The 12,895-nt window shown below is 51.6% G+C and overlaps 1 protein-coding gene across 3 annotated transcripts in view; it reads left to right on the top strand.

Annotated features, from left to right (window-relative positions):
• The first annotated feature begins 80 nt into the window (after positions 1 to 80).
• TNRC6B (trinucleotide repeat containing adaptor 6B) overlaps positions 81 to 12,895 on the top strand; it is a 230,652-nt gene continuing 217,837 nt past the window's right edge. The window contains exons 1-2 of one of the 3 annotated variants that reach the window (XM_058673240.1): positions 81 to 132; positions 311 to 424. The gene's annotated coding sequence lies outside the window, so the exon portion shown is untranslated. Of the gene's footprint in view, positions 133 to 200; positions 425 to 12,895 lie in introns of those variants that run through there. The other 2 variants (XM_058673247.1, XM_058673243.1) reach the window with 2 other exon arrangements.

Below are 12,895 nucleotides of genomic sequence, written 5' to 3'. Positions count from 1 at the left end.
GCTATGATTGGCGCAAGCCGCTCAGCCAATCCCAGCTCGTCCAACGGGAAGCACTTAGCCAATGAGGGGCGACGGCAGCGGCGCGGACCTGGAGGGGCGGGACGACACCTTGACGGGCACAAAAGCCAGCCAGTGAGCGCTGGGAGCATACTCCCCGCGGCCAATGGCATGGGAGTCTGGGCGGGCCCCCCGAGTGTTTGTGTTGTGGTTTTGGGGGAGGGAGGCGGAGGGGAAAGTTTGTTTATTTTGTTTTTAGTTTCTGGGGTCCCCGTGCTTCTGAGAGGTGAAGCACCCCTCACGTCTGCCTCAGCTCCCCTACGACGTCGCCCCTCGCCCCGTAGCCTGCGGAGAAGCGGAGGGGGACCGCGCGCCTCGCCTCGCCTCAGCGGAACGCCGCGCACTCGGAGCCGGCGCGTCTCGCCCGGTGAGTGAGGACTGCGTCCTTCCCCTCCCCCGCCCTGCCGGCCGCCGTCCGGTCCCAGCTGCGCGGCCCGGGAGCGGGCGAGCTGGGGCGCGACGACGCGAGGGAGCGCGCGCCGGGCCGGGCCGGGCCGGGCAGGGCAGGGGGCGTGAGCGCCCGTGGCGGGCTTGGAGGCGAGGGACAGGCAGGGCCGCGCGCCCTCCCGGACGCGTCACGGCAGGTGGGAGCTCGGGGAGGGCTTCCGGGTGGGCCAGCCCCGGCGAGGTCGCTGCCCATCGTCTCGGGGAGGGAGGCCCGCGAGCGCGAGCCGCTGCCCTGGCCTCCTTACGAGGGTCCCCCGCCACGACCACCTCGGCTGGCCCCGGGCTAGAGCTGCCTCAGGCCTCCCCGGGAGTGAGGGGCTGGGAAGTGTGGACCACCTCCTCGGCCTGGCGCTGTTTCAAACGGGAAGAAGTTTTGAGCCCCGAAGTGACTCGGTGTCTGATCCCTTTGGAATGTTATATAGTGGCCACCCAGGAGGAGGCTCAGGGAAGGGGGGACCCCTCTTCTCGTGTGTCTTTAGGCTGATTTAGAACTCAGCAGTCCATGGAGAAATATTCTCACGGGGAAGGTTGGTGTAGCTAAGGCTTAGCGCTGCGTGAAAAATCGGAGAGCGTTTGTCATGGGAACTTTCGGTAGCCTGTTGCGGGTGGTGAAGCTTTTCGCTGCTGGGCATTTTGAAACTGTGACTTGGGGCGCTGTTGTTGCACACCTCCTGAAGTGCAGGACTGTTAGTACGTTGTGTCGCACCTCTGTGATGTGTGGCATCGTGGCGGGCAGGCAGTGCCAAGCGTGTGAGTATAGGAAGGTCGAGTGTCCCCACAACCGCAAGGCAACACAAACCAGCGTCACGCTGACTTGCTACAGCCTTGCTTCTCGGCCTTTCTACAGAAGTTTACTTGTTTATTTAAAAGGCAGAGGGACAGAGCCAGGAAGAGAGAATTCTTACACCCACCAGTTATGCCCCAAATGCTCCCAGTAATCCAGGGCTGGGCCAGCCTGCAGCCAGGAGCTGGAAACTGCGGTCAGGTGTCCCACACGGGTGGCAGGGGCCCAGGTACCTGAGCCCTCATCTCAGGTCTTCCGGACTGAACGAACATGCAGGGCCACTGCTGTCCCAGGCTGCGACTTGGCCCTCCAGCCGTAAGGGCTGCCCAGGCCTGACCATCTTTCTGTGCTTGTCTCAAGTCGCAGTATTTTGTATGAAAGAATTTCTGATAGGATTCAGATGTGAGAAATTGCCAAGCTGCTTTTACTCTATACATGTGTGTACACACACACGCACAATAGGGCTGCTGTAGCCTTTGCGTGTGTCACCAACATCATATACAAATCCCGATTTGAGTCCTGCTGTCTCACTTTGTGCCTGCGAGGAAGCGGAGGATGCCCTAAGTACATGGGCCCCTACGGTCACATGGGAGACCTGGAGGAAGCTCCAGGCTCCTGACTTTGGCCTGGCCCAGCCTTGGTTGTTGCAGCCATTTGGGGACTGAACTAGTAGGCGAAGAACTCTCCGTCTCTCCTTTTCCCTTTGTAAACTTCCCTTCCAGATGAATAAAAAATTATCATGTATGTGTATATGTATATACACTTATTTTCATTGGAAAAGGAGAATGACAGAGAAGGAGAGACTGAGAAAGGTCTTCTATCCCTTGGTTCATTTGCGAAGCAACTGGAGCTGGCCCAAAACCTGGAACTCTGTCTGAAACATGAGCTTACAGCGGGAGGTGTTGCAAGTGGCAGCTTAATGCACGTGCTGCAATGACAGATTTCTCTTTCTCCTCTCTTTTTTCTTAAATGATTTATTTATTTCAGAGGGTTAGAGAGAGAAAACTTGTACGTACCGGGCTACTCCTCAAATGGCTGCAATGGCCAGGGCTGGGCCAGCCGAAAGCTAGAATTTCTGTCATGTCTCCCATGTAGGTGCAGAGGCCCAAGTACTCAAGCATCTTTGCTGGTGCATTGGTGGGGAGCTGGATCACAAGTGGAGCAGCCATATAGCCGCTGGTGTCTCTATGGGATGTTTGTATTGTCAGCGGCAGCTTGACCTGCTCTGCCACAGTTATGGTCCTGCTCCTCCCTCTACCTCTCCTCTCCTCCTCTCCTCACCTCTCTCCCTTTCTTTTTAAAAACTTGATTATCTGCTGGCTTACTCCTCTGGTCACAAAGGCTGAGGCGGGCCAGGCTGAGGTGGGAGCTGTGAGCGCCTCGCAGAGGTAGCAAGGTCCTAAATAAATACTTGGCTCATTGTTGGCTTCTTCTCAGGCACGTCACCAGGCAGCCGATCAGAGGTGGAGCAACCCAAATTTAAACCTGCACGCTCTTCTTTCTTTTTTTTTTTTTTTTAAAGATTTGTTTATTTTCATTGGAAAGATAGATTTACAGAGAGAAGGAAACACATAGAGAAATATCTTCCATCTGCAGGTTCACTTCCCAGTTGGCTGCAGTGGCCGGGGCTGAGCCTATTCAAAGCCAGGAGCCATGAGCTTCTTCCGATCGGATGCAGGGTCCCAAGGCTTTCGGCCGTCCTCTGATGCTTTCCCGAGCTACAGGCAGGGAGCAGGATGGGAAGTGGAGCAGCCAGGACACCTGTATGGGATCCCGGTGGTTGAAGGGGAGGACCAGCCAACTGAGCAATCATGCCGAACCTCACATCTGCACTTTGGGAGCAGTGGTGTTACCAGCAGTGGCCCAGCCAAGCTGCTTTTTGTGGAAACATGTAAATTTCATGCTCTTGAGAAAAGGTTTTGTTTTGTTTTGTTTTTCCCTCTCCTTCAAATGGAAACATTGAACAGTGTCTTAAAATCAGAAGAGTAGGGCCCATTGTGGTGTGGTAGCCTAGCAGATAGGGTCCTCGCCTTGCCTGTACCAGGATCCCATGTGGGTGCTGGTTCGTGTCCCAGTGGCCTCACTGCTCATCCAGCTCCCTGCTTGTGGCCTGGAAAAGCAGTTGAGGATTGCCCAAGGCCTTGGGATCTTGCACCCATGTGGGAGACCCAGAGGAAGCTCCTGGTTCCTGGCTTCAGATCAGCTTGGCTCTGGCCGTTGCGGCCACCTGGGGAGTGAACCAGTGGACAAAACTTTTTGTCTCTCCTCTGAATATCTGACTTTCCAAAAAAAAAAAAAATTTTAAAAATTCAGAAGAACACCATTTGTTGAAATGGTAGTAACAATGTTAGCTGACATTTGTCACATGCTATATGCTGGCCGTGGTACGATTTTTCCACGAATGTATAGTGTAGGTGTCATTGTTGTTCTGTAGTTAAGGAAAAGACTCTCTAAGGGCCACCTTGCTAAGAAGTTGGAGACAGATTCATTGTCAAGTCTGACTTCTTTCATTTAGCCTTCTGGATGACGCAGAGAATGCTGAAAAAGCAAAGGGACAGGAAAGGGAGAATGTCACTGCAAACACGTTGCTCGCGTCGGACATAGGAACTTGCTGCTCAGTTCAGAAGTGGAGCAGCTGGGGTTCAAACCAGTGTGAATATGGGATGCCAACTCTGCAGTTAGAGGCTTATCCTACTGTGCCGCAGCACTAGCCCTAAGTATTACTCATTTTTGTTTCCAGTGTGGTGCTAACACATAATAGTGACACAGCAAATGTGGGTTCTGAAAAGCAGAATCTAAGAACTTTAAGTTCGTTTTATAGCATGCAGCTGAGTTACACAGTCTAACAAGGGGACAGTGAGAAAGCAGATAGCTTGGGGCTGGTGTGGTGGCTCAATACGCTAATGCCCTGCCTACAAGCGCCAACATCCCATATGAGTGCAGTTGGTATCCGGCTGCTCCACTTTCAGTCCAACTCCCTGCCTGTGACCTGAGAAAGCAGCAGAGGACGGCCCAAAGCCTTGGGACCCTGCACCCATGTGGGAGACCCAGAAGAAGCTCCTGGCTTCGGATGTGCCCAGCCCCAGCAGTGGCCGCCGTTGGAGGAGTGAACCCCAGTAGATGGAAGATCTTTGTTTTTCCTCCTCTCTGAAAATCTACCTTTCCAGTAAAAAGAAGTAAATCACTTTCTTTTTTTAAAAAAAGATTTATTTATTTTTATTGGAAAGACAGATGTACAGAAAGGAGGAGAGACAGAGAGGAAGATCTCCCGTCTGATGGTTCACTCCCCAAGTGGCTGCAATAGCTGGAACCGAGCCAATCTGAAGCCACTCTTCCGGGTCTCCCATGTGGGTGCAGGGTCCCAAGGCCTTGGGCCATCCTCAACTGCTTTCCCAGGCCACAGACAGGGAGCTGGATGGGAAGCGGGACTGCCAGGATTAGAACCGGCACCCACATGGGATCCCGGTGCGCTCAAGACGAGGACTTTAACTGCTAGGCTATCGTGCCGGGCCCCAAGCCCTTTCTCTCTCTTTCTACACACACATACACACACAAAGGTAAATGGCTGGTGTGCAGGATGTGTGATCTGAGTAAACACTGCGGTGGCCGCTGGGTCTCGCGCAGATGTTGGGATTGCTGAAGCCCAGTGCTGTCGTCCCGTTGGAGTCGCTGTGAGGACACCGATGACGGCAGCTTTGTCCTTCACTGCTCAGTCCTTCTTTCAGCCTTTGCAAACCCAGCTCCCCGCTCACCGAAGGTTTCTCTCGGCTGGCCAGTTACCTAACCGTTGAACCGTTGAATTTCCCTCTCTGTCTCTTCATACTGATTTGTTTGTGTCCTTTTGACTTCATCCCTTCCCTTCACGGGTTCCGTTGTAGCAGAGTTGGACGTATGCGGCAGCGTTGGCTTTATGTGACTCTGTGTTCAGTCCTGGGTTTTCCAAGTAACCCTGCCAACATGAGTGTATACAACAGTTGTGTCACTGCAACCAGCGTTACAACTCCCACCCCCATTTATTTATTTCGAAGGCAGAGTGACACACAGAGATCTTGCATCCACTGGTTCACCCCACCAAATGCGCTTGGGAGCCATGCACCCCATTTGGATCTTCCACATGGGTGATGGGCTCAAATCCTTGAACCATCGTCTGCTGCTCCCCAGGAGCATAAGCGGGGGCCTGGACACACCGCAGCGTTCCTCTCGGGGATGCTGTGCACGGTGGCCGCGCCTCACGTTGACTTGCTGGGCATCATTGTTTCCCATGGACAAGTGGACACTAACCACCCACCTTGTGCTCTCTGTGTCACTGTTTTTTGCTTTTATGCTCTTCGTAAATTCTACTCTGAGAGCTTCACCTGTGCCCTTTGTATATTGTAACCAGCGTCTCATACCAGACCACTCTTCCTTATTTCAGAACAGCATCTGGCTTTCTGGAAGGAACTTTTCCACCCCTGCATCTTCATTGTATTTATTAAGACTTACTTATTTATTTGAAAGACAGAGTTACAGAGAGAGAGATCGAGCTTCTGTTTCTTGGTTCATTCTGCAAAAGGCTGCAACAGCCAGAGCTCCGCAAGGCTGACCCTAACTCTCCCTTCAGGACTCCAACATGGGTGACAGGGGCTCAGGCATGTTAACCATCTTGCACTGCTTTTCCAGAAGTGTTAGTAGGGAGCTGAACTGGAAATGGAGCAGCCGGGCTCAAGCTGGCACCCATGTGGGATGCCCTGTCACGGTGGGCAGCTTAATCCACTACAAATACTTAAAACTTTGGGTCCAGCCACTTTGCTAACTTCCCATTGCATTCAGGCAGGTGTGGGGTCATAGTTGTTATTCTCTGAGACACTGCTTTCCTCTCCAATCCCCTTCTCACCTCTTTTAAAACCCATCTACTTGTTGTAGCTGCATCCCACACGGGCATCCTTGGCCTGCAGTCCTGGCTCAGCTCCTGACCCAGCTTCCTGCTCATGCGCACCTGGGAAGTGGGGTAGCAGGTGACAGCTCAAGTGCTTGGGCCCCTGCCACCCCGTGGGATACCTAGCTGCATTGAGTTCCTGACTCTGGCTTTGGACACAGTCCAGTTGGCTATTGTAGGCATTTGAGGGAGCGAGCCAGCTATCTGTATATCTCTGTCATTCTTTGCCTTTTAAATAAAAACGAAAGTTTAAAATTCATCCTGCTTTCTGTCCTTTGGACCACAAAGTCCTGCTGTTAGTTCTTCCCGTTACCCTGGCCCGTTCCAGCCTTGAGGGTTTGTGCGCGTTGCTCTCTGGCTTGGGCTGCCCTTGGCCTGCTCGGCTGTGGTCATCATGCACCCAGCTTCAGGTTAAGAGCCGCCTTGTCTCCCTTCCGCTCCCACCCTCAGGTCTCCCAGAGGTGCTGTCCGTCTGCATGGCTCTAACAAGAGTATCATTCAGGCTGCTTCTGTTCCCTGCAGCCCCAGCGAGTCCACTGTCCCAAAGACCCCAGGCAGCATTGCTGGCTGTGTTAGGGCTGTACCCGGTGTTGGTGTAGCTTCGGAGCACTCGCCTGCCTCCTCCTGGTCTTCTCTGGGACTTGACTCCACTCTGGAGCTCCTGCTACCTGGAGATTGATTGCCAGGTGCTGAGGACAGCCGTGCCATTCTTGTGAGCTGATTGTGCCTCTGCCTCTGAGTCCTTGTCGCTAAGCCAGCCTAGGTCGAACCTGAATCGCCCTGGGCCTTCGCCTTGGTTCTCCAGGCAGGGGGTGGGGGCATGCTTGCAGCTGTCAGGCTTTCCCTGTCCCAGCCTGCTGTTGGTTCTGCTCCTCTCTGCGCCCAGCCCGCATGCCCTCTGACCTTTGCAGTCTCTGCCTTTAGTGGCTCGCCCCTGCTGATCCCCCTGCGCTAACCTTCTGAATCAGTGCTTTGTGTTTCCTGCTCCCTCCTGAATCCGGCATAGGCACTGACCTCTGAAAACCTACCTCCGTTTGCTAAGTTTCAGCTCAGCTTGTCACGTTAAGCTCTCCGGGCTAGCACTATCCGTGCTTGCACAGGAAGTGGACTGCCGGCGCCAGCCGCAGATGCAGCTTGGGAAAGTGCCTGATGCTACATTAAAGAAGTAAAAAGAAAGATTAAGTTGATCTTTTAAACATTTTATTTATTTCAGCCTACCCCATAATACTATTATTTTAAGATACAATTAGGGCGTGGACTTTTGGCTCAGGACAGAAGCCATGTTGAAATAAATAAAAATTATAACTGGTTAGAAAAATTTCTGAGGTGTTTACTTTTTCTTTCTTTTTCATGCTAAACCTTCAGTGTGTAGAGTGTGTTTTCCCGGTGTCCCGTCCCAGCTCAGGCTAACCACATGTCAGGTGCTGGTGGCAGTAGTAGCAAGTAGCTACTGTGCTGGCTAGCACGGTTTTAACCTACCTCCTCAACATGGTAGGTACAGCCATGGGCCTCTTAATAATTATTTATCTTGCTTAGAAATAGCTTTGTCATGCAAAATATGCTTACCTTACTTGCAGAAAAATCCAGGGGAACCCCACACCGTCCCTAAACCTAAGTTCCTTCCATGTCTTTAGAAACCTTTTTCTTTTGCTTTTTGGGGGGTGGGATTTATTTATTTGAAAGGCTAAGCTACTGAGGGGGGAGAGGCAGAGAAACAAGAGGTCTTTAGTCTGTTAATTTCACTCCCTAAATGGCAACAGTGGTCAGGGCTGGACCTGGTTGAAGCCAGAAAAAGCTCCTGGCTCCTGGCTTTGGATTGTCTCAGCTCCGACCATTTTTGTCATTTGGGGAATGAACCAGTGGAGGGAAGATCTTTCTCTCTGTTTCTCCTTCTCTCTGTAAGTCTGCCCTTCCAATAAAAATAAATCTTTTAAAAAATTTTTTTAAAGTTTAAGAAAATTTTGTTTTAAATTGATTTGAAAGGAGGGTTGGAGGTACTCTGTGTCTGTGTTGGGAGATCTCCCATCTGCTGGTATGTTCCCCAGATACCTGCAGCAGTTGGAACTGGGCCAGGCTCTGAAACTGGAAGCCTTGAACTCATCCTGGGGCCCCCATGTGCATGGCAGAGACCCAGTGCTTGCTTGAGCCATCGTGTGTTGCTTCCCAGGAGCACATTAACAGGAGGCCAGCATTGGGGGCGGAGCCGGAACAGTGTCTGCTGCTGTGCCACGTGCCATTCCTATGCGTTTTTCGGAGAACTGTTGGCCTGCCCCTTCACATCTTGCAGCACGTGTCGTACCATGCCTGCGTGTTGGAGGCACTCAGACGTTAGTTGAGCAAATAGCGCAGAGCACATCAGTTAGCAATACAGAGCCTGGACTTCCTCTTCTGCAAATAGGAAATTCCTCATTTCAGAAAATGACAAACTTTCACTAGAATGATTTGCGTGGCATACCAAAATGTTTACTTACAAGCAATTGTAAATCTGAGCACACGAGTCGAAAGACTATGTTTTGTCTCACTGTGAGAAGCAGCTGTGTCCTTGTTCATGGAGTGCCCACTGAAGGCCCTGCCACCCCATCTCTGCCACTGCATTCCTCAGGCGTTCCCTCCCTCCTTAGAGTCCTTACCCAGTTCCCCTGGCCTGGAACCACACCCTGTCCGTCCCTGCTTGGCTGATGCCTTTGTGTCCCCAGAGCTCAGTTTGTAGGTTTCTACCTCACTGACTTTTCATCCACCCACCCCAGATTAGGAGATACACTCTCTGTAAACACTGGGGGCTCCTGAATGCACTCATTATAAAATGATTGTTTAATTTGCATATTGTGTTTCTCATGCTAGAAAGTAGGTACAAGGATAAAAATATTTTTGCTTTGTTCCTGCTTTGGCTGCCAGTTAAGGTGCTGGTTAGGACACCGTGACCCATGTCGGAGTAGCTGGGTTCAGTTCCTGGCCCAGGCACGTGACTGCAGCTGCCTGCCAATGTGGACCCTCAAAGATGGCAGTGCTGGCACAAACAGCTGGGCGCTGCCACTCATGTGGGAGATCTGGGCTCATCCCTGGTCTTGCCTTTGAACTCCAAGTTACAGTGGGCACTTTGAGGCGTGATTGGGCAAATGGAGGCTCGCTATTTCTTTCAGATAATAATAAAAATATATTTTTAAAGATTTATCTATTTTTTGTTGGAAAGGTAGATTTACAGACAGAAGGAGACACAGAAAAAAATTCCATTTGCTGATTCACTCCCCAAATGACCACAACAGCCGTCATTTAGCTGATCTGAAGCCAGAAGCTTCTTTCAGGTCTCCCACATGAGTACAGGGTCCCAAGGCTTTGGGCACATCCCCCACTACTTTTCCAGGCCACAAGCAGGGAGGGAGCTAGATAAGAAGTGGAGTAGCCAGGATACAAATCTGCGCCCATATGGGATGCCAGTGCTTGCAGGTGGAGGATTAGCCAGTTGAGCTACCACACTGGCCCAGTAATACTTTTTTTTTTAATTAGAAAAACCCTTCAGAGTGTGTGTATGTGTGTGTATGCAACATAGGTATGTATTGGGTACATATATATGGAGAGAGAGAGAGAGAGAGAGAGAGAAAGAGAGAGAGAGAGAGAGAGAGACTGGCTCCCTGAATGCCCACACAGCCTGGCCTGAATCCTGACCGGAGCTCAAGGCTGGGTCTCACACAGTGGCAGGAGCCCAGCTATGGGAGCCATCGCGGTCCACCTTAGCAGGAGGCTGCATTCAGGAGCTGGAGCCAGGAACAGCTCCTCGGCACTCTGAGGTGGGATGCAGGTGTCTGAACTGGCATCTTAACCACTGGGTCAAAAGCCTGCTGCAACCCCAATCACCCCAATGGTGTGAACTAGATACGTAGGGAGCGACAGGGAAAGACTTCTGTTTATAAATTGTCCCAAGGTTCTGTTTTTTCTTAATTTCTCCTTATAATATTTAAATATTTTAAAATTACAGAAAGAATATTATAATTAAAGTTGTTAATTTCTGTTTGTTTTTTTTTTAAAGATTTATGCATTTATATTTGAAAGGCTTCTGTCTGCTGGTTCACTCCCTAAATGACTGCAATGGCCAGAGCTGAGCTGATCTGAAGCCGGGAGCCGGGAACTTCTTCCAGGTTTCCCTTGTGGGTACACGGTCCCAAGGACTTGGGTCATTCTTTGCTTTTCCCCAGGCCATAAGCAGGGAGCTGGTGGGAAGTGGAGTAGCTGGAACATGAATTGGCGCCCATACAGGATGGCAGCACTTGGAGGTGGAGGAGTAGTCTGTTGATACATGGCATGTGCTGGCCTCATTAGTTTCTTTGAACATTTTATTTTTTATTTTTTAAGTACATTTTTCAATGATTTTTACATAATTGATTAGGGCTCAGAGGGTCAAGTACTAGTGGGTAAGACCATTGTTTCCACAATCTCTTTTTTCCTTCTTGTATGTGGGGGAAGGGGGAAAATAAAGGGAGAAGCCACACCCAGCCTCCCAACTGTCCCAGGGTCCCTGATGTGGGACATGCTCTGAGGGCACTGCTCAAGTGGTTTTGATAGTTCACCTGTTCTGAACTGCTGCTAATCTCACCATTCCAAGCATGATGAAATCTCTTCAGAATCTACTGGCTGACATAGTCCACCTTAGAGTCTCCACTTGCCCAGATTTTCACTGCCAACACTTGGCTGGGGTAGTTGATCAATTTGTTTTGTCCTCTGTTGTACCAGGTGTCCTATACAGGCTCCAGTGTACTACTCTATCCTCCATGTGCACCTGGATATGCTGTCCACTGCTCTGGCTAAGCCACTGGGGCAGCTCAACTTTGACACATGGACTCCATGTAACCTGCAATTCTCTTCATGGTTGGGGTTCTGAGTCTGGTAATTCATTTGGGGGGAAATCCCCAAATAAATTTCATTTGGATGAAGTGATCCCAGACCAGATTCTTGCGTGTGCTTGCCAATTCAGGGTCCAGCACAGTCTGTTGCCCCTATCAGCCAATGCATATGCTGGTGATTGTAGTTGCTGTGTCAGTTCTGCCTCCAGCCCTGTCTTTTACCCAAACAAATGGGTATTGGAGCCCATCCCAATCCTACCCACCACACACTTGGCCACATAAACCAGTGGGAGCTGCAGCCTAGTTGGGGCGACTTCCAGTAGCCCTCACTAGGCCTGCCCCCTGCCCTGGTTCCCATGCTTGGCAATATGTACAGCAAACTTGTCCAGTCTGTCCCACATCCCATTCAGCTGTCATACATATCAATGGGCACTGAAGCCTAGTTCAACCCAACCAGCCCCTCTATCCAGCCCTCACACCTGCCAGCAGGTACCACTCTCTGTCTATCTATGCCTGCTCCAGTCCTGGTTTTCATTCTCACCAGACAGAGTAGCAACCCGGGAAGGAGGTGCCCACTATTTCCCTACTGGGCCCACTCCCACTCCCGGATCATGCACTCTCCAGGTGGTTCTGCAGTTTGGCTTGACAGAATTAGTCCCCCCCCCCCCCCCTCCCGTGGTGGCATCTGCTAGCTGATGCTGCAACAGAGCTCAGCCAACCCACAACTACTGTGACTTATACTTGCATCAGTAGGAACGGTCAACCATCCGGGCTTTTCCCTAGTCCAACTCAAATGAGGTCAACAGTGTTGTAGCTGTGCTGTGTCTGGTCTGCCCCCATTCCAACTCACACTCTCCAGTGGGAGTGGTGGTCCAGCAGGGGAGCCCTCCACATCCCCCTACCAGCTTTGCCCCCTCCCCCCCAGGTCTTGCTTGTCTTGGTTGGGTGCCATGGCCTGGTCTAGCATGGCCCACCTTACCTCAGCTTTTGCCAGTGAATGCTATAGCCTGGCCTGGCCCAGCCCAGCCCACCCCCAATTCCAGCTCAAGTTTTGGTGGCTACAGCCTAGCCCAGCCCAGCTGGCACCTAGTCCAATCTGTCATGTGTACTGGCGTGTGCTGTGACCGACCCTGGCCCAACCCACACTCTGTTCTGGTGCTTGGATTTGCCAGTGGGTGATATGAACTGGCCTTGCCTGGTTCATGCCCGACTTGCGCCATATGTATGCTGCTGGGTACCATTCCCTGGCCTATTCTGGGCTGCTCTCTAGCGTGGTTCTTACACTTACCTGCAGGGACTGTGTCCTGACAGAGGAGTTTCCCTGGCTCCTCCATCAGAACCTCTGCCAATGCCATATCTTGCACACATGGATGGGTCACTGGGCCAGCCCTACTCAGTCCACCTCTTGACCTAGCAGGAATAATGACCTTTCCTGACCGGCTTTCAACCCATTCCAGTTATTATTGTTGGGTGTTACAGTCCAGTCTAACCTGGTCCACATGCAGACACAGCTCACAACCAGCTGAGCAGGGGCAAAAACCTAACCTAGCCCATCTTACACCTACCCTGGTCCTCACAAGCACCAGTGGGTGCTGGGTTTTAGCCCAGTCTGACACACTCAGCCCCAGTCCACATTGTGCCAAAGTACAAGACCAGAACATGTCCAGCCATGTCCAGACCAGAACGCAGCTCCCATTCTAGCCCCATGCTTACCAGTGGGAACCAGAACTCAGCCACGGAGTCCACCTTAGCTCCCCAACCAGGTGTGTTCCCAGCTATAGATCTTGCATGTGACAGTGGTTGCTCCAACCCAGCTTGGGCTAGTCCCTCACCTGTCATGATCTTTGCCTTTGGATG

Source organism: Ochotona princeps, chromosome 15 (genome assembly GCF_030435755.1).
Source record: "Ochotona princeps isolate mOchPri1 chromosome 15, mOchPri1.hap1, whole genome shotgun sequence".
In the NCBI taxonomy this organism is placed as follows: domain Eukaryota; kingdom Metazoa; phylum Chordata; class Mammalia; order Lagomorpha; family Ochotonidae; genus Ochotona; species Ochotona princeps.
Note: the sequence above shows the minus strand (reverse complement) of the source record. Positions and strands in the feature narration are given on the sequence as shown.